The 22,725-nt window shown below is 40.8% G+C and overlaps 1 protein-coding gene, 1 non-coding gene and 1 pseudogene across 2 annotated transcripts in view; 1 reads left to right on the top strand and 2 right to left on the bottom strand.

Moving 5' to 3' along the window:
- The window catches only part of JAK1 (Janus kinase 1), a 228,896-nt gene that overhangs the window by 136,929 nt on the left and 69,242 nt on the right, over positions 1 to 22,725 (bottom strand). The window lies entirely within an intron of this gene.
- Positions 1,495 to 16,180, top strand: LOC115858347 (NADH-cytochrome b5 reductase 3-like; annotated as a pseudogene).
- On the bottom strand, positions 6,151 to 6,223 carry TRNAR-CCU (transfer RNA arginine (anticodon CCU)). Its single transcript has one exon. It is a non-coding gene; the product is annotated as a tRNA-Arg (tRNA).

Here is a 22,725-nt window from a genome sequence, read left to right as displayed (position 1 = left end):
GAAATTGTCAGGATTTGGCCATAGGTTTACCCGTCTCGAATTTGGAGTGCCCTTCACCATATCTTTGTGCACTGCGATGCATTTCTCACAGTCCTCTGCCCCTTTTTGCCACCGAGCAAGAGATGAGCTTGTGAAGCATGAGAGTAATAGGAACTTAAGAAATTAACCTTCCAACGTTAACAGGTTACTTCACGTCCAACCCATTCTGTATTTCAAGGTCTTAGAAGTTTTTTAAAAACTTATAAATACTAATAAAAACATTTGTTGATATCTAATGTGTGTCCAGCGATTTTCATTTTTTACTAATAATCCCTCAAAGTAGGTTTTATCTTCCTTTTATCTTTGAGGAAACAAGTCTTAATTATCTTAGTTAAGGTCACACTATAGCCAGATTCATACCTCATAGGCAGTCTACGACCAAATCATGGTGATTTTACTTCCTAAATATGTCTCCAGTCCATTTGTTTCTCTAAGTGTTCCGACAACATGATCCTAGCTGCCACCATCTCTCATCTGAAGGACCACAAACATCTCTTAAGTTGTCACTCTGTATTCAATCCAGTCTCCAATTAATTCTACAAAGTGAGCTTTTAAAAATTCAAATGTGTTCCGCTCACCCCCATGCTTAAAATACTCCAGTGCCTTCTCCCCGGAAATCCTTGGATGAGAATCTGCCTAAGCTATGCGTGATCAGATTTCTGCAGCTCGGTTCACTGCTCACTGAGGCTTCCCCATGTGCCCTGACTCCACCAACCCTGCTGGAGGATTCCTGGACACTTGAAGAGTTACTGGCAGCTTACTTCACATGGAGCAAGTGCTGGGTGTGGTACGTGGTGCGTGAGAAGCGCATTCGAATCTGGAATTCTGGGGTTTAGTTCTGGCTCCCACCATTAACCACCTGTGTTACCCGAAACCAGCGGACCCCAACCTTTTTGGCACCAGGGACCGGTTTTGTGGAAGACAATTTTTCCACTTGCGGGGGGAGGGGGGAATGGTTCAGGCGGTAATGCAAGCGATGGGGAGCCGCAGATGAAGCTTCACTCACTCGCCTCTCACCTCCTGCTGTGTGTGTGTGGAGGGATGTTTGAGGACCCCTGCCCTAAACAGTTCACAGTTTACTCATAAGAGTTGAGGGGCAAAAAAAAAAAAGAGTTGAGGGGCAGACTAAACAATCTCTAGGGTGTCTTCTGGAAGGAAACAGCAAAGATAACAGAGAAGAAAAGAGAATCAAGTGGGGAAGGTCAGTCCAGCTGCCTACCTTGTGGGTGTTTGAGTGAATGTCTTGCCTCACCTGCCACTCAAGGCTGTTTGCATTATTTTCTTCACCTGTGAAATTGGGCTAATACCTTCCTCATAAAGACTATGCCAAAAGTGAACTAAGGTAATGCCAGGCCTGACACAAGTGGTGGACTTAGTAAGTTATTGTGATTTTTTTTTTTTAATCAAGCTGGGCCTTAAGGAACAGGTGGGAGTGATATGAGTGGAGACTGAAACATGAAAGAACAGTATTTCAGGTAAGGCAAAGGGTACAGAAAAATGAAAGTCAGAAAAGCCCGAGAACAAATCTGGTTGCTTTGCGGGGCTCATGAAATGGAATGAGCAGAGGTCCTTGGTTGAGTTCAGATCCATTCCACTATACCAGGCATTGCACTGGGTCCTGAAGATTCCAAAAACAAGACCCAGTTCCTGATGTTACCGAACCACGTTTGTTTGTCGGAAGCTCAGCAAGCCAAATGCTGAGGCACCAAGGTGTGCAGCAGAGAAAGGGTTTATTCACAAGGCAGCCAAGCAAGAAGATGGGAGAATAAATCTCAAATCTGCCTCCTCAAAGGGGAGGAGCTTGGGATATTTCAGAAATAAGGAAGCAGTGTGGTCTTAGGCATGGGGAAAGGTGAGATAATCAGGTCCCGCACAGGAGTATCTGAATTACATGCTTCTTCATGGCCTGCACGTTCAAAAATGGAGGCACTTGGCATGATCTGAGGGTACAGTTGTTGGCCCTCTGACTTCAAAAGGTTATTTATGGAACACTTGCACAGACCCAGTTTTAGGGTCAGTGGTCCCAACCAGTCTTAGCCAGCTGGAGCTCAAACTAAACTCAGCTGACCCCAAGTTCCTGGAAAACAACTTGGGCAAACATCTTACTGTTCAGGCTATGGGAAGCTTGGAGGGTATGCAATTTGCAACAATATAATTAAGGCTTGCTCAGTGAAGGCAGGCTACAAGCAGAGGGGGGTTTTAGCAAGCTGTTAAGACAAGCTAAGGAATTTCTGTTAGTTACCAGTTTCTGTTAATCCTATGGGGCATGGTTTCCTTGTCCTCTGGGTGCTCACAGTTTAGTGGAGGAGATAGATAAGCAACCATTCAGTATGATTCATGCTCTTCTAAAAGTGATCAAGAGAAGAACCATGAAACCCAGCCTGAAGAAACCGAAAATAAAAGAAGCAGCTACAAGTAGCAGGTAGGTTACAGGAACCAAGGAGAAAGTGGCACATTCAGGCAGTAATAAGTATACGCTGTGTGACTGGGGAATAAGAAAAGAAGGGCCTTATGCAAAAACTTCTGCCCAAAATAAATAGTGTGTTTTTGAGGTATGTAAGCAGATTTTTATTTGAGAAGAATCACTCCAGGGCAGGGTTTCTCAACCTCAGCACTACTGATATTTGGGGCCAGAAAATTCTTTGTTATGGGGGGTAGGGTTGCTGTCCTGTGCACTGTAGGATGTTCAGCAACATCTCTGTCCTCTAACTACTAGATGCCAGTAGCAACCCTCCACTCTTCCCCCTCAACTCCCCAGTCCACCTGGTCCACTTATGACAACCAAAAATGTCTTTAGATATTGCCAAATATGCCTTGGGGGACAAAAATCATCCCCTTTGAGAACCACTAATATAGGGATAATGTGGAAGATGGATTGGAGGGCAAGGAGATTAATCATATAACATAGTAGAACTTCAAACTGCAAGTGATGAGACCAACATCTAAGGCAGTGGACCAGGGGGGGATACTGAGAAGTTGTCCAAAACCTGAGGAGATAGAATAGACAGTGGGTGATGACTGCTTAGATCTGGGTGCTGAGGCAGAGGAAGGAATTTCACATGATTCCCAAATTCTCTAAATTAGTCGACGAGTTGACCAAGGATGCCACCAACTAAATTGGGCGAGGAATTCAATTTTATGTTTGAAAATAGAAAAGCTTTTAAAGGTTACTCTATAGGGAATATACAGGAGAGAGAGAACAGTGTAAAAGGAGGAATAAACCTATCTCCTTCTAACATGTCATGTGTAGCAAGAAACCTACAATCTGCTACAAATATTCATCCAAACTGAACCAAACTAAATATAATGAAGTAGAAGCCTCTTATTAGGAAATTCTCTTAAAAAAAAATCATCCAGCCAGCAATCATACATACATAGGTTTCACACATAAATTTTCATCAAAAGAGCATCTGCTCACCAGTCTTTCTCTGCAAAAGCTGTTTCCTAGATTACAATGGGAAAATATATTAGATTCAAGCACTGAGGTTTGCCTTTAAAAGGTTATACCAGTGGGCTTCCCTGGTGGCGCAGTGGTTAAGAATCTGCCTGCCAATGCAAAGGACATGGGTTCGAGCCCTGGCCTGGGAAGATCCCACGTGCCGCGGAGCAACTAAGCCCGTGCGCCACAACTACTGAGCCTGAGCTCTAAAGCCCGCAAGCCACAACTACTGAGCCCACGTGCCACAACTACTGAGCCCACGTGCCACAACTACTGAGCTCACGTGCCACTACTACTGAGCCTGCATGCCTAGAGCCCGTGCTCCACAGCGAGAAGCCACAACGATAAGAAGCCCGCGCACCACAACGAAGAGTAGCCCCCACTCACCACAACTAAAGAAAGCTTGTACACAGCAACGAATACCCAACACAGCGAAAAATAAATAAATAAATTTATTTTTAAAAAAAAAAAAGGTTATACCAGAGACTTCCCTGGTGGTGCAGTGGGTAAGGCTCCACGCTCCCAATGCAGGGGGCCCAGGTTCGATCCCTGGTCAGGGAACTAGATCCCACATGCCACAACTAAGAAGCCCCCATGCTGCAACTAAGACTCAGCACAGCCAAAATAAAATAATAAATAAATATTTTTAAAAAAAGGTATACCGAACAAAACTAAACTAAAATACCACTGTACAAATCATAAAATTCTGGAAACTAAAAAAGAGAGGCAAAATCACCTCAGATTTTCTTGCAGTTATTTTTTCACTAGGGATATTTTTAATATAAGCATAATCATGGTGTACATGTAATTTTGTAAATGTTTCCTTAAACTTATTTTAATTTATAAGCATTTTACTTATAAATGCTTACTACAGAAGTTTCATAACTAATGACTTTCTCCATGCAAATAACCTAAATAATAATTAAATATATAATATTTAGATAATACCTTAGGAGGGATTCACAGAAATGTAATTATTGAGTCAAATAGACTGCATAGTTTTAGATTCTTGATTCACAGATTCATAATGGCAAGTCACTTTCCAAGAAATTTCCATGAATTTACACTGCCCTAAAAAATGTACACAATGTTAGGTTTTGTAACAATGGACATTTTAACATTTTAAATGGTTTATAACTTTAATGTTTTAAAAATATACCTTGTTGGGCTTCACTGGTGGCGCAGTGGTTGAGAGTCCGCCTGCCGATGCAGGGGACATGGGTCCGTGCCCCGGTCCGGGAAGATCCCACATGCCGCGGAGTGGCTGGGCCCGTGAGCCATGGCCGCTGAGCCTGCGCGTCTGGAGCCTGTGCCCTGCAACGGGCGAGGCCACAACAGTGAGAGGCCCGCGTACCGCAAAAAAATATATATATATATACCTTGTTGCTTTAATTTTGAATTTCCATGATTGTTAAAGAGATTAATAATTTTCCCTATGCTTTCTCACTAGTTTCTGTTTTTCGTGTTTCTTTTAATTTACCAATGTGTGTGCCGGTGTGGGTAGGGGAAATACAGTCTGTTTTTGTTCTTTGTCCACTACAGTATCTTCTATCAATTTGTAATAATAGGATCTTCAATTAAAATAGCAATAGTTTTTCTGTCATGCTTTTGATATGTATTTTTTCAGCATACTATTTGCTCTTTAAAAAACTATGCTTGTAAAAGTTTTCCGTTTTCTTGTAGTCAGGCATGTTGAATTGCTGTGGGTTTTGGGTTTGTTGTCTGTCTGTTCGCATTGTGATATCATCTGTGATTCTTTAGGAAATTATCCTCTCTTTTTAGGTTAAATAAATGAATACAACAAATATTTGGTGAGTACCACTATGTACCAGGCACTATTCTGTCCTGCAAATACAGCAGTGAAATAATACAGAAGAGGTTCCTAGTTGGGGAGCATAGTTGAAAACAAGTAAATGAATAAATAATTAAAATAATGCCAGTAGTGATACATGCTGAGAAAAAAACAAGATTTAAGGGATAGAAAGTAAAGGGAAATGGCATGTGTTCATTCTATATTACTCTAGGTTTTATATAGCTAAATACTTTAAATATCCAATATTTAAACCATCTAAAATTTCAGTGGATGCTCTGAAGTGTCTAAAGTACTACTTTTTTTACAATCAAGACTGTCTTTTATGTTGAAAATATAGTATTCAATAAATGTATGCCCTTCATTTAACAATCCCTCTCCCTCATCCCACCCTCCAAAAAAAGGAAAAGTAAAATTAAATGTTAAATCTTTTACCTCGAAACTAAACCTAGATGGTAACTGGACAGATCTTCTATATGACCTCTGATGCACTGAGTTAGGCTCCATCTATGATGGTGAAATGATGACACTTTAAGAGATCCTTTTCCACTGCTTAGTACCATGAATACAGCAGACCACTGAAAATACTTACTCATAAGGATAGACTGAAAGGAAGAAAAAGAGTCTGATTAAATGTAATAGGAAGGAAACTATGTAATTTTTTACTTAGAAGGAACCATGCATGACATGTAGTAGAAGATAAATAGATATTTACTAAAAGTATAATTCAATGAAAGAAAAAAGATGAAAGCAAATGAATCATATTTATGCTTATGAATGTGCACTTTATTTATTTATTTGGCTGTCCCGGGTCTTAGTTGCAGGATGTGGAATCTTTTTAGTTATGGCATGTGGGATCTAGCTCCCTGACCAGGGATCGAACCCTGGCCCCCTGCATCAGGAGCGCAGAGTCTTAACCACTGGACCACCAGGGAAGTCCCTGAATGCACACTTTAAAACCTTTTCAGACTAAAATTACTGAGGGGATACTGTCTAGAATAGAACTTTGATGTCTCAAGGCATCACACATTTGATACGGTATTGATTCTGCCCTCAAATTATTGCTTGAGATAAACCTTGATCTGATTTGAACTGTCTCAGCCCACTCCTGTAAGACATGAGATCCTTCTTCCTCAGATACTTCGACTCTCATAAGATGATATCTCTGCCCTCAGCCCAACTGTCCCATGGCCTAGTCGTAAATTTGACTTTGGAGTAAATGTGAACCTAAGTTTGAACTTCACCTCAGCTCTGCCACTTCCTAGCTGTGTGCCCCAGGCAAGTTCCTAAAATAATCCTTAGTTTCCTCACATGTAAAATTGGAATAATATTACCCAGCCCATTTACCTCAATAAATGATTATGAAGGTTAGGTAAGAAGGTGTATACAAACTCACTATTCCAACCACATTACAGTGCATGGATGGCCCTTAATTAGCTAGTTACTAGCTGAGGAGCATGTATTAGTATAATTCCATCAAGAAACAAGTATGACAATGTCCATCAGCAGATGAATGGATAAAGAAGATGTGGTATATATACACAATGAAATATTACTCAGCCATTCTTAATGGTTTAGGTGAATGTTGTGTCCTTCAGGCCTCCCATGGAACATAATGCTCTGGTGGGTCTTCCATAACATTTCCCTTCTAGTACGCCCCTCCAACTTCTTAATCCTTCCTCTGCCTCCTGCCAGGGCAACTCAGGCTTCTCCACTTCACTCAGGCTTGGCCATCACTTTCTCCAGGCTTCTAACAGCATCCCATAGTGACTTTGTCTCAACCTCTAAGGTCCCCGCTAAAGTAAATCCTCTGTCTTGAAAAAGGACCCTTAGGTCTGAGCTCCAGAAATATTTATCTTCTCTCTCTTTTTTTAAATTGGAGTATAGTTGATTTACGCTGCTGTGTCAGTTTCTGCTGTACAGCAAAGTGAATCAGCCATACATATACATATAACCCCTCTTTTTTGGATTTCCTTCCCATTTAGGTCACCACAGAGCATGGAGTAGAGTTCCCTGTGCTATACAGTAGGTTCTCATTAGTTATCTGTTTTATACGTAGTAGTGTATGTATGTCAATCCCAACCTCCCAATTCATCCCATCCCCTTTTCCCCCCTTGGTGTCCATATGTTTGTTCTCTACGTCTGTGTCTCTATTTCTGCTTTGCAAATAAGATCATCTATGCCATTTTTCTAGATTCCATATATGTGTGTTAATATACTATATTTGTTTTTCTCTGACTTACTTCACTCTGTATGACAGTCTCTAGGTCCACCCATATCTCTGCAAATGACACAATTTCATTCCTTTTTATGGCTGAGTATATACTTCTCTTAAGCAAGGTTACTTATCCCTTATGTAACTGATTACGTTTCTCCCTTTGATTGTTAGGAAGCTCAGAATCAAATATTAGTCATATATGTATAATGTATAGGAACTTATAACACATACTTCATATACTATCCTCACAACAGTTTCATCTTTGCTTTCACTTATTTTCACTTCACACTGACTCTTCCACTTGTATTTATTCACTACACTGTCTGCTCAGCACTGTGCTAGGTACATATATATCATCTCATTTAATCTTGGCTTCCCCTCTTGTGGGATCTTGGGCAAGACACTGAATTTCTATAAGCTTTGATTTCTTCATCTGTAAGTGAAGATAACCATAATGTCCACTTCATAGGGTTGTCACGAGGATTAATAATGATAGTTAACATCACTAGTTATTAGAAGATACTCAAATTTTTTTGTCTAAAAAAATTAAAATATCTCATATAATTATTTTATAAGATGTTAATGTAGTAATATCTGAAAAGATAAACATCAGTTTATCATAAAAACACTCAATATACGGAGCAGAATAAGTATTACTAATCTTATTTATTATGGCTTTAACCTAATTGAAGATTTCTGTGGTTCCTGTAATTAACAGCACTATAACAGAATCAATAAAGCTAAGCTATAATGAATGTTAACACAGAAGGGCTCATTTATGGATTTTTTTTAATATAGGACAAATGAGATGATGGCCACCTCAGAAGGCAGTGAGCCCAAGGATACTTTACTACAAAATTTATTCAGTTTTACAGGAATATCAGATTGCTTTAGACTGACTTACTAGCTATAATAATGAGGCTTATTCTACCCCAGGGACTTAGTATACTGCATTAATAATGAATACACTTTGAAGAAATGCTATTCTAACAACTAAGCTTAGTGCCCTGGAAAGACCACTGGAACAGAAAGCAGGAAACTTGAAAGCAAGTAAGCTCTACAACAGACTACAGAGCATAAGGCAGTCTATTTAACCTCTCTGAACTCACATTTCGCCTGGGTTAGATCACATGATCTTCTGCTGCCTGCCAGCCTCAAAATGCTATGCATATTTATTTCTTAACCTCACAGTAGCCATACAAAATTTACTGGCCAAGAAATCAGATTTGCATTTGAAGTGGAAAGCCTAAATTATATGCCCAAAAGCAATAGGAAGATAAATTACAGCTTAACAAGAATTAGATTTGATTCCTTCCTAATTTCTAATTTTCCGTTTCTTTGGTACAAGAATGATATCTAGGAATCTTATAATCTCAGAGGTCTATGCTACCCAACAATTCAACTCAATTCAGCAAATAGTTAATCAGTACTAATATTTGCCAAGCACACACTAAGTTCTCAAGTTTCTGAGAATATGATGCAGGACACATATGATCAGTAACAATCAACTGAACAGCCATGTGCATTAAGGTACTATATGTACTCACGCTCAGGCCACTGAGTGTGGCCGCCTCTGTCCAAGGGCGGCATGCTTCCTGCCCTCAGGGACTGTAGTATGTAGTGAAAAAGGAAAGACATCCGTCAAAAAATAAGTGATCAAGTGTCAAATTTGCTGATACAGGTAGGAAATGTCATAAGATTTCAGAGACAGGACACATCACTGAAAATCCTGGTAGGCTTCCTGGAAGATGAAATGTAAGCAAAACCTTGAAGGATACTGAAAAACAGAGAGAGAAGTGTTAGGCCTATTTAATGGGTACCTATAGCCTTCTCAGAATTGTTAAGATTAGATTTAATTTTATGTGTGAAATGCGTTTGTGTTGTCTTTACTCAATTTTAGGTACCATGACAGCAGAAACCAGGTATCATATTTTTGATTCAGCACAACAGATATTTATGGAGTGCCTACTATGTGTCAGGTACTGTAAGTTCGGAGGGGAGGAAAAGTCAAAGAAGAAAAGGGAAAGGAATTGGAGAGATAAATCAGAAGTCTGCCTCTCAAAGATCTGGGTAAACTAGGTTTGAACCCCCAGCCTTTACCTGGCCTGCAGAAGTACAGAGCCCTTTCAAGAGCTGGGTAACTTCCACCGCCCCACGTCTAATGTGTTCTGCAGTGTTGAAACGAAACCTGGCCTCTTCCTGGTTTTCCCATCAAAGGCACTCCTACAAAGCTGCCTAGGTTTAGTAGCAATCGTTGGAGATGTAGGTAATTGTGGGGAGGAATCACAGCTTTGCTGCGCTGCTGGCTGCTCTCTTCCCTTTCCCTCTGCCTCCTCTCCTCTCTTTTCCTTGCTCACTCCATCCCAGATTGGCCCCACGCATCTCAAATTCTCCCTGTCTTAACACAGTAAGTCGCCCCTCCTCCAACAGCCAGGTCCTTGGGTCTCAGCTTTGTGCCTCCAGCACTCCCCAGCCTATTCCATTACACCGAATTTTCCAAACCTAGATGCTTCCATCCCCAAGAGGAATTCTGGCACCAGCTATTAATAGACAGTGAAAGTTTCTCCACCTTGTTACGAAGAGCTAAGTGCACTGGAGACTCTAAGAGAAACCTGAAGTACTACGGAGGGACAGAAGGAGGATGGAGTGCAGGAGACAGGTCAGGAAAGGTTTCTTGGCCCCTTCTAAGCGGTCTCTCTCTCTCTTCCAAATTCATGCAGTATTGATTGCCTGCATCACTCCTTGGACTCTTGCCCTCTGTTGCCTTCTATGGTTATTTCTCTTTCTATCTGTCTGTGTGCTTTGTCTCCCGGACCAGATTTTTTGCAGCTTCAACACAGCAGCTTTTCCTGTTCCTCCCCAGAACTCTCATGGGTATAATAGGCCTCACTGGTGGGTCTGTTGAGTCTCAACCTGCGGGAGCTGTATGATTTGCCTCGTTTGACACTACCGTCCCTAAATTTCCCCCCAAAAGGCCACCTGGTAGGAGGTTTTTTTTCTTTAATTAAAATAAACTCTAAGAATATATTGATTATTTAACCAATTTGCTTGAGTCGTCTGGGGATGCTCATTCATGTTACACCAACCAGCAGCTGAAAAGGACTAACGTGTATTGAAGTACCCCTAGGGACCAGCCACCTGGCTTCAATTCTCACAATCATCTTTTGAGGTAAGATTAGGGAATTTACCAAAAGTCACACCACTACAGAGCAGGAACTAGAATTCTAACCCAGGAATACCTAGCTTCAAAGTGCCCATTCTTTCCACTACCCCCATCCCTAAAATAATAATGCTCTTTAGAGACATCTCTAAAAATAAATAACGTTTCTGTATTAAAAAGAAGAGTGGTTATTCACTATGATATAAACTAAACAAGACCACCCCAATAGTTAGGGTCCTGGAGTAGTAGAAAGAAGTTGACTCCATGAGCTTGAACAGGTGGTTTCACCTTTCTGAGCTTCAGGTTACTTATCTGCACACACACAATCTCACGGAGTTGATGTCGATGTCAACATTAAATTAAATTATATATCTGTATAATTAATTATATATAATTAATAATGTAATTAATTTTATATATATATATAATACCTGGTAAGCAGTGTTAAGTGGGACTGCTTTTCCTTCTACAGAATGTAAAATGGGAGTTGACACAGAGGTCTGACATTCAGCTTAGTTGGACATGTGCTTTTTTCACTGGGTTAACACATTATTTGGGAGGGACATTAGCTGAATCACACAAGAGCATATTAATCACTAACTCAACGTCAGCCGACAGCAACCGCAGTTCTTGGAAGTAAATTCACACTGCTGTCAACATCCTTCGAAGTCCTTCTCCACATTAACTACCGCTGCCTCCTAAACAAGGTACTTTCAGATAATTGCTATCGGCCCAGGTAGGTGGTAAGAGGGTTTAACGTATGAGCACTGTAAAATGGGAGGAAGTTTTGGGAGGCTGGTGTGGGGAGATGGGACCACTCTTCCCAGGCCCTCAACTATACCAAGTCCAGCTGGCTTGTGTTTCTAAGAGCACAGACTCAGCACTGAATTAGAGCTAGGTTTTAGTTCTACCCATTCCTAGTTATGTGACTTAGAGTTTTAAATTTCATTTTTCTCATCTGTAAAGTGGAGATGATAATAATTTCTATTTTCCAAGGCTGTTGTGAAGATTAAGTTAAATAATGATTTTAAAGCACTTAGTACAATATCTGGCACATTATAAGCCCTTAAAAAGTTGGTTATTTTTTTATTATTAACAGGGAACATAGCCTTGAAGTTCTAAGATGCCGGGCAATTAAAAAAAAAGGAAAGAAAAGAAAGGCTCCCTGTTGCTGAAGGATCAGGTTCAATGGCACAGTCAGGCACACAAAGTCTACCATATCGGACCCCAAGCCTCTGCTTTACACTATGGTTACCTGTACACACTCTGCGAAAACCTCCTTAACTTCCAGGGGCAAGCAGAATTCCTCCTTTAGTTTCCCAGAGTACTTTGCATATACTTTTGTACTTTCCCTTATCACAATATATTCTATTTGTTTGCATATCTGTCTCCACTCTACCCTACCCCATCCCAGGCGGTGAGTTTCTGGACAATGGAGACCATATACCATCTTTGTATTTGCAGCCATTAGGCATTCTGTAAGTCTTAGCTGGATGGATGATGGATGGATAGATGGGTGGATAAGGAACATGGGACAACAGTGACTTGGTAAAAGAATTGGGAAAAGGTACCCAGGGAACAGGGCAAGACAGTCTTTGCTTCATAAATGTTCCTAAGCCTGGGTCTGAGCAGAAGTCTAGAGGACATGACATTGGCAGAATTGTTTGCCTGATGAGGTGGTTGGGCAATCTATGCCTTCTAGGGGAAGCATGAGCACATGGTGACTGCTGTCAAGACCAGTATCAGGCAGAACACCTTAGTTACCAGGGAGCCAAGGCAGGATGATGCCTCTAAGTTTTCCAGCAGCCTTCAAGGTTAACATGGTTAAGCAATTAGGAGTAACAAGTTTTTCCAGATGCGGTCAATTGCCAGCAGGGCAGACAGGCTTGTGGACAGAGACCATCTGCCCTGTGATTATGTTCACTGTAAATAATGATACACAAGATCTAGAGATAGTAAGGGGATATGCAGTGTGATCCCAACAGAGGACAGACCATCTGAAGATAACATTTCAAAGTACCTAGAATATAAATTATTTTAGAACATAAGGCAATAGAAAGGGAGATTTATATCTTGACTTTTCAGGAATCATTCTATTTTCATTTTATTTTATGCTTTTTGTTAAAGGCAACTGAAGTGATAATATTTCATGATTGATCATTTATTCTGTGCTTCATACTTTTTTAAAAAAGTGATGTACTGGAGTCAGCTCCCACTGGCTCATGAGAGCATACTGTGTACATTTCTTCTCCTCTACACCTTAGATGACTTCACAATGGTATCTTTAAATCAGCCAGGAGTATTTACACCATGGAAATAGGCAAACACTACAGATCAGGGTTTCCCACTCCCACTTTCTCTAAGAGCTGATTCTTTTTTTTTGGCTGCATCGCACAACACGTGGGATCTTAGTTCCCCGACCAGGGGAACAACATGTGGGAACCTGTGCCCCCTGCATTGGGAGCATGGAGTCGTAACCAGTGGACTGCCAGGGAAGTCCCCTGAGAGCTGATTTTTAAACCTTTACCAGCACACCACTGGCTTTACAATGAATGATCCCAATTAATACTCCCAACACACCTATTTTATAGATGGGAAACTGAAGTTTAGAGAGGATAAATAATGAAAAACTTATTACAAACTTTTTGGTGGCAAAAGCAGGATTAAAACTGACACCATCTGCCTCCAAAGTTGATGCAGTTAACCATGATGGAGGGAACACTTACCAACTCATTCTGTAAGGCTAGCATTACACTGATATCAAAGGCAATAAAGACATCACAAGAAAAGAAAATTACAGGTCAATATCCTTTCTAGATGCAAAAATCCTGAACAAAATAGTAGCAAACCAAATCCAACAGCATATTAAAAGGATTATACACCATGATCAGGTGGGATTTATCTCAGGAATGCAAGAGTGGTTCAACATAAGGAAATTAATCAATGTAGTAAACCACATTAATAGAACAAATGTAAACAAAAATTATCATCTCAGTTGTCACAGAAAACGCATTTGACAACATCCAACAACCTTTCATGATACAAACATTCAGAAAACTAGGAATAAAAGGGAACTTCTCCAACATGATAAAGGTCATTTATGAAAAACCCACAGCTAACGTCATAATAGTAAAAGACTGAAAGCTTTCCCCCTAAGAGTAGGAACAAGACAAGGATGCCTACTTGCATCACTGCTATTTAACACTAGTTGAATAGTGCTATTCAACACTAGTTCTAGCTAGAGGAAGTAGGTAAGAAAAATAAATAAATGGGAAACAAATTGGAGAGAAAGAAGTAAAATATCTCTATTCACATATGTCATGATTCTACATACAGACAATTCCAAAGAATCCACAAGAAAGCTACTAGAGCTAATAAAAAAATTCAGCAGGGTTGCAGGTCACAAAATCAACACACAAAAATCAGTTGTGTTTCAATACACCAGCAATGAACAATTCAAAAAGGAAATAAAGAAAGCAATTCCACTAGTATTCAAATAGCATCAAAAAGTATAAAATACCCAAGAATAAATTTAACCAAGGAGGTGAAATATTGTACACTGAAAACTCTAAAGCATCTGTGAAAGAAATTAAGGAAGACCTAACTAAATGGGATAACATCCATGTTAATGGATTAGAAGACTTCAAATTGTTAAGATGGCAATACTACCCAAAGTGATTTACAGATTCAACACAATCTCTATCAATATTCTAGCAACCTTTTTTTCAGAAATGAAAAAAACCCATCCTCAAATTCATATGGGATTGCAAGAGGCTCCAAATAGCCAAAATAATCTTAAAAAGGAAGGTCAAAGTTGGAGGACTCACAACTGATTTCAAAACTTACTACAAAGCTACAGTAATCTAAACAGTGTGACACTGGCATAAGGATAGACACATAGACCAATGAAAGGGAATTGAGAGTCCAGAAATTAAACCCATACATCTATGGCCAATTGATTTTCCAGAAGAGTACTATTTTCATTCAATGGGGAAATATTAGTCTCTTCAACAAATGGTTCTGGAACAACTGGATTTCCACATGCAAAAGAATGAAGTTGGAGCCTTATCTCACATCATATACAAATATTAGCTCAAAATGGAACCATAAAACTCTTGAAAGAAAGCATAGGGGTAAATCTTGGTGACGTTTGGTTTAGCAATGGATTCTTAGATATGACACCAAAGCATGAACAATTACCAAAAAAAAAAAAAAAAAAAGATAACGACTTCCCTGGTGGCACAGTGTTTAGGAGTCTGCCTGCCAATGCAGCAGACACAGGTTCGAGCCCTGGTCCAGGAAGATCCCACATGCCACAGAGCAACTAAGCCCGTGCGCCACAACTACTGAGCCTGAGCTCTAGAGCCCGTGAGCCACAACTACTGAGCCCACGTGCAGCAACTACTGAAGCCCGCGTGCCTAGAGCCCGTGCTCTGCAACGAGAGAAGCCACTGCAATGAAAAGTCTGTGCACCACAATGAAGAGTGGCCCCCGCTCGCCACAACTAGAGACAGCAACAAAGACCCAAAATAACCAAAAAAAAAAAAAAAGATAAACTGGGTTTCATCAAAATTGAAAACTTTTGTGCGTCAAAAGATATTAATAAGAAAGTGAAAAGAGGCAGCCCAACTTTCTTGGCTGGGGCAGTAGCCACCACCACAGGGCCCAGCTGAGCACACTGGGCCACACGGTGCTCTCCCCAGCTTGGTTCCTCTATAGCCCTGCTATCCAGCACTGGGCCCCAGCCATTACCTTTGAAAGCCTGGACATCAAGTTCTCACTGTGGCTTATCGATGAGGAGATCATCCGCCGTAACACCCAGTGGTTCCACTTACAGCCCCATTACATCTTGGGCCTCCTCATAGGCCATCACATCTACTTTTCAGCTCAAATCCACCAAAATCTTACCATTGAGCCCTACACCATCTCCAGCCATGATGAAAGGGCTTTAGTGGACCTGGTCATCAAGGTTTACTTCAAAGACACCCAGCCCAAGTTTCCCACTGGAAGTAAAGATGTCCCCATACCTGGAAAACAAGAACATTGGAGACATCATTGAGTTCCAGGGCCCAACCTGGCTGCTAGTCTACCAGGGCCAAGGAAAGTTTGCCATCTGTCCAGACAAGAAATCCAACCCCATCAAGAAGTGAAGTCTGTTCACATGATCACAGGAGGAACAAGCATCACTTGGATGCTACAGGTGATCCGTGCCATCATGAGGGACTTGGATGACACCGTGTGCCAACTGCTCTTTGCCAATCAGACCAAGAAGGACATTTTGCTGCAGCTGGAGCTGCAGGAACGAACATTCCACTTGCTTCAAGCTCTGGTACATGGTAGACAAAGTCCCTGAAGCCTGGGACTACAGCTCAGGCTTTGTGAACAAGGAGATGATCCAGGACCACATTCCGCCCTGGAGGAGGAGCCTCTGGTACTCCTGCCCCGAGCCAGTATGCCTGCCTACCCAACCTGGACCACGTGGGTCACTACAAGGAGCGCTGCTTCCCCTTCTGATGGCTGGGCACTGGCAGCATCACACCCTGAACACTCACCATGCCCTGTCCTCAACTAGTCCTCCTCTGCCAATGTTATTTAATGCTGTGGGCCCAGGTTCAGTCTGGCCTGCCTATGCCCTGGGTGGTCACCCAGCTGGGCTGACCTGAGGGGTCCCCTTGGAAGCAGAGCTCTGTTTCAAGTGGGCCACAGCTGGCAAACTTTAGGGCAAGTTCCTGTCTGGTTCTCACTCAGTCCTGTCCCTGTCCTCATGACTCTTTGTCTCTCCCTTCTTGCCCTCTTCTCCTATTACAGGGATGAGGCTGCCATCACCATGCCCCACCCAACCCTCCCTGCGGGGGTCCACAGTCTGGAAATAAACATAAAAGTAGGGGCAGCCCAGAGCTGCAGGTGCCGGGACTGCCCCCAGCCACGGTCCTTGGACCTTTGCCTGCCACCCCTCACTGTCTGCCTCAGAGCCACGACTAGGCCTCAGCAGCATCTCATACCACATGAGACAGGGGACACCAAAAATTCCTGGCGGGGAGTGGGGAGGGGTGCTGGGGGTGAAAGGCTACCTCCCACCCAAGGGCCCAAGCAGGCCCCAGCCAGCCAGGAGCTTGGCTCTTCTTGTGGCTGGAGTGGGAAGAAGGTGCTGGCTGAGGGCCCATCAGGCTGGCACATGGGCCATCTTGAAACCCTGGCATTTTCCCCTAACACACCGAAATATTCAGGTAACCTTAGGAGCTCCAAGCTGTCAGCTTAGCAGAGTCTGATTCACCATGGGGAGGGGGACTGGGGCAGGGGATTGATGGCAGAGCTCTACCCCCTCCTCCTGCCTTCACCTCCAGCGTGGGGAAGATGTTGAGCAATGTCTCTTGTCAGAGAGACATTTTCAGTGGCCCCTACATTGCCTTTAAATAACAGCTATGTTAGCCTCATGCATATCAAGTTTTTCAAAGTTATTTATAAGCAGGAAAAAAATTGAAGTAAAACTTTTTTTTAACCTAAGCAAATCTTTTTTTTTTTAATTGAAGTATAATTGCTTTACAATGTTGGGTTAGTTTCTGTTGTAAAACAAAGTGAATCAGCTATATGTATACATATATCCCCTCCAGAAGTAAAACTTTGCTAATACAAAAAAAAAAAAGTAAGTGAAAAGAGAACCCACAGAATGGGAGAAAATATTTGCGAGTCATACATCTGATAAGTGTTTAATATCCAAAATATATAAGAACTCTTACAACTCAATAAAAGACAAACAACCCAATTTTTAAAATGCTCAACATCATTCGTCATTGGAAAACGTAACACAGAATCACAATAAGAAACTACTTCATACCTATGAAGATGACTATTAAACAAATAAACAAACAACAGACAGAAACAGAAATAACAAGTGTTGGCAAGGGTGTGGAGAAATTGGAACACTCATACACTGCTGGTAGGAATGTAAAATGGTGCAGTCCCTGTGGAAAACAGATTGGCAGTTCCTCAAGAAGTTAACCAGAACTACCAGCAATTCCACTCCTAGTATACACTTAAAAGAATTGAAAAGAGGGGCTCAAAGAGGTATTATATGCCAATGTTCACTGCAGCACTATTCACAATAGCCAATAAGGTGGAAACAATCCAACTGTCCATCAACAGAAGAATGAACAAAATGTGGTATATACGTACAATAGAATAATATCCAGCCAGTAAAAGGAATGAAGTTCTGATACATATTACAACATGGATGAACCCTGAAATAAGCCAGACACAAAAGGACAAATACTGTAGGAAATACATAGAAACAGAAAGTAGATTAGTGTTTCTCAGGGGCTGGAGGGAGGAGTAATGGGAAGTTATTTGCTTGATGGGTACAGAGCTTGTGTTTGGGGTAATGGAAAAGTTTTAGAAATAGATAGTGGTAGTGGTAGCACAACAGTGTAAATAATTCATGCCACTAAATTGTGCACTTAAAATGGTTAAAATAGCCTATTATGTATGTTAATTTCACCACAATAAAAACATACCCTAATTGAACTGTTCTTGTTTGTCAACTCTCCACCTAATTTTCCAGCATCTTCTTATCCTCCTCCTTTGAGCCCTGTGACCTAATGTTTGATGCTGCCCCCTTCTCTTGCAATTGCTTGAAGCCTTTCTCCTCTGTCTTGTAAACTTGGCACCAAGTTGTACACTTGGTGGCAGTTGTGGAGAAGGGTGTACCAACCAGCACCAATGCTGGCCAACCATTACAGTGTTGACAAAACTGTTGCCATGGAACATAGGGCATTAGGGAAAAAAAATTTTAAATAATATGAATACAAAAGTATGTATGTATTGTAAAAATGTATGTACAAAAAGTACATTGAATAAAAGTTCTAGAAAACACATGTAAACCATATTTGATAGCTTTAGAAACTTGTCCAGGGAGATGAGCTTCCTTAGGGATCACCTTCCTCAATCGTTCAGGGAACAAAGCATCTTGACCTCCTGAAGCTGACTGTCCCCCAAGTATTAGGCCACAAAGACTGGGTCTGTTTAAAAGATGCTGATCCTCAATACATCTAGTCATCACCACACATGGTTACAATTTTTTTCTTGTGATGAGAACTTTTAAGATCTACTCTCTTAGCAACTTTCAAATATATAATACAGTATTGTTAACTATAGTCACTGTGCTGTACATAGGAAGTTTTATAAAATAATCTCGTAAAAACAAAATCAAAACGAAACAAAAAAAGATGCTGATCCTTTAATGTCCTCTGTACTTATATCCTCCCTTGTTTTGTTTTCCTAAACTTGGCAAAATGTTTGATTGATGGCTTGGCCTTTTCATAATTATCTCAAAGCATTTTTTTGTGGGTCAGGACTTTCTTTTATAAAGTGAGACCATGTATACAATAGATCCCCCCTCTCTCTGTTCTAGCCCATAGGTCTGCCTGCATGTTGAGGGAGAGTAGAGTGTAAAGTGGAGAGTAGGTTTAAATAAGAGAAGGTAAGAGAGGCACCCAGCACAGTGCCCGACACAGAGTAGGTATTCATCCTCTTGATGAGTTACCTAATTTGGTACCTAATTTGCTACCAAGCAGTTATGAACACCCACAGGCCTCCTCCATGAAAGTTTCCCCAGTGAACAGCCATGATGATTTCTCCTTTCACTACATTCCTAAAATACTTCATGAAAACACAATTCATGCTGTAGCCATTTTATGTGTACACAGATCTTGATCAAATAAACTCCAAGTCCTTGGGGAGCCGTGGCATTATTGTGCACTCCTGCCACCCTCAGAACCTGCTAAAGCCACACATGTAATTTAACACTTGTTAAATTGAATGGCTGAGAAGCAATCTGGAGCCCTGGAAAAAGCAATGGACTTGTTGCCATGAGACTTAGGTTCAAATCCTCTTTTCACGTGCGCAGGCCTTGTGACGTTGAACGAGAAACTTCAAGGCAAACTGATAGTCAACTTTCTAAATTGAAATAGTAGCTAAGCCCAACTGCAGTGGACTGAATGTTTGTGTCTCCCCCAAATTCATACATTGAAATTCTAACCTTCAATATGATGGTATTAGGAGGTGGGGCCTTTGGGAGGGAATTAGGTCATGAGGGTGGAGCCCTTGGGAATGGGTTTAGTGCCCTTGTAAAAGGAACCCCAAAGAACTCTCTCGTCCTCATTCCACCACTGGAGGAGACAATGAGATGGTAGTCCGCAACCAGGAAGAAGGTTCTTATCAGAACCTGACCATGTTGACACCTTGACCTCAGACACCTCCAGAACTGTGAGAAATACATTTCTGTTGTTTATAAGCCACTCAGTCTTTGGTACTTAGTTATAGCCACCTGAACTAAGACACTAACCTACTTTCAGTACAGAATTGCAGAGATTCAAGTGTGATACCATGCATGTGAAAGTGCTTGGTAATTTCTAAATTGTTTTCTTTATTCTAGGGTGGAACTAAAAAGGGGCAGAAGTTGGGGGAACCTGCTGGGCACTGATCATTTACAATCAGGCCATTGTTCCAACCAATTAATCAGTTACACCTAAAGTTAAAGCTATTTGCAACCTACTGAAAGGATGAGGAGATGGACAGATTTTTAATGGTAAACTCTTAGGTCCACAAAAGCTTATACTCAAAACTCCCATTAGCAATAATGGGAGTTATGCCTGCCAGGCCCACTGAGAGTTGAATGTGATCCATAATCTATCTTACTTAACATCATCAGTTTCCCTATAGCCCCTTCAAACAATCAGATGCCAGTGAAATGCCATAAGTGGAACGAATAGCATTGATTTAGGAGAATACTGACAGTCTATTTCAATGGAGCTTTCCAACCTGAGAAGCCTATAGATATTTTGAAATCTTGATGTGCCTGTGCACGTTTATTTTTGTTTACTAAAGGAGAAAGGCAGTCCTTTAATGTTGAGAAGGTACTAGAAGGGGATAATATATATAAATACATCAGCCAAAATATTTCCCCCAATAGTTGAATTTTTCCTTTTCTCCTTATTATATAAAAACTGATTACATTTGTTGAGCCTTTTATAAATTATAAAATCTTTCATATTGTCTGATTTATGAGAAATGAGCAAACCAAAAGAAATTTTAGAATTTTACTGATCACATAAGAACGAACATAATTCCTCTCCTATTCTTAGCCCACATTCATTCAGTTATCAACTCCTATCACTTCTTCCTTTAAATATCTGGTATCTGCCCCTTTCCTTCTAGTGCCGTCACGCCCTCACTCTGGCTCTTTTAATGCAGGCCCAGACTGAGGTAGTGACTTCCTAGATGGTCTTCCTTCTTTAAAACTCATGATACTTCAATCCATCTTGCACATTCTACTTTGCATAGAATGTAAAACCTTGAGGGCAGGGACTATGCCCTATATTCCTTATATTGTAGATTTAATGATCATATTTCCTGAATAGAAAAATCTAGACACATGATCTGGCAAGTATATTTATAGAGAAAAAGAAGCAGAAATCTAAAATTGGACCTTTCTCTCCAAATCTGTGGCTATTGTATCTAATAGATGTATTCTAACAAAATGCATCCTGCATCATATATATACAATACACATGGGTCAATCTGTTTAGAACAGAGATTGTAAACTGGTAGACCAAAGCTCAAATATGACCCATGGTAACTGTTTTGTCCAGCACTTAAAAATATAAATTTGAATTGACTGTCAACACTTAAAAATTGCTGATTTCATGTGAAAAATCAAGTTACTCTTGAGAAAGCTAGAGATCTGAGGAGACTGGACTTTTAGAAATCAGCTCAAGCTGAAGTCCACTCAAGATGGGGAAACCTAATAAAGCTGGAAAACCCAAAGGGGGCTACACTTCCAGTGTAAGGATAAACAGAATAAAACCTGCTGCACAGAAAGGGACAAGGAAACTTGCCTGTCTGGACCTTGGCATGTGGGAAAAATATATACAGCCAAGTACCAAGGAGAATGTGGTTATAAATTATCAAAAGATAAATACACATACATATATTTTGACATGTGTATCTTTTGATAATTTACATCCACAAGCTGATAATCCCACACACATTTTTGTAGTCCAGTTCACCCTACTTTTGTAGTTAAAAACAGGTAGAGATACTAATTTGGTCCTGGGTAAGTAGTGACCCTGGGCAACTATAAGAATAAACACAAATGATCTCTGAATGAATGTAACTTCAATCTATATTTTGAAGAATTCCTACAGACAAAATCCAAAGAGTATGAGTTCAGAGTCAAAATCCATAAAACACACAAGTAAATGAGGCACAGAGAGTAAAAGGCAGCAGCAACAGACAACACAAATCAGACCTGCAAAATCCTCAGCTATAGAATGTCAAGACACAGAATATAAAATAAGAAGGCTTAATATTAATTCACTCAGTAAAAATTTTTTGAATACCTTCTATTTTCCATGTAATGTTCTAAGCTCTAAGGACAAAGCAGCCAACAAAATAAATACCCTGGCTCTCAAGGAGGTTACATTTTAGGAGAGGAAGACAAACAAATAACTTAATAAAATATGTCGTATGGCAAGTGGTGAAAAAAGAAAAAAACTAGGAGAGATATGGAGTACTACAGTAGAGACTGTCCTTAAGAGCCACATGGGGATTAGCTCTGGGTGTGAGGGATGACTTGAGAGTCCTGGGCTTCTTCTGCAACTGACATTAACAGGGGACAGAGGCATAATGAGATTATAGTGGTTTCAGGGCAGGCAGCGGTAAGGAACCCCACTGTGAGTATGGTGGCTGTGGAGGGAGAATTCTCTTCACAAAAGCATATAGAGTGCTAGGCCTCTCTCTTTGCTCTTGACAATGCTTATGTGAGGGTAAGGGAAGAAATGTCCTTATCTGAAGCACAGGTTACTACAGGCATCCCTCTTGCTTCCTGCTGATGGAGGTATAGAAGTCAGGGGAGAGACTGACGTTGTTTCAAGAAAATAAAGCCAACAGAAATGAGCAAGAAACTATATAGAATTGTCCAATAAAACTTCTAGGAATGAAAAAAATGACAGAAATTTAAAACTCAAGTTCAAAGGGGGATTTGACGAAGCTGAAGAATTAGC

Source organism: Globicephala melas, chromosome 1 (genome assembly GCF_963455315.2).
Source record: "Globicephala melas chromosome 1, mGloMel1.2, whole genome shotgun sequence".
In the NCBI taxonomy this organism is placed as follows: Eukaryota; Metazoa; Chordata; class Mammalia; order Artiodactyla; family Delphinidae; genus Globicephala; species Globicephala melas.
The sequence above is the reverse complement of the archived record's forward strand: the minus strand, read 5'-3'. Positions and strand labels throughout refer to the sequence as shown.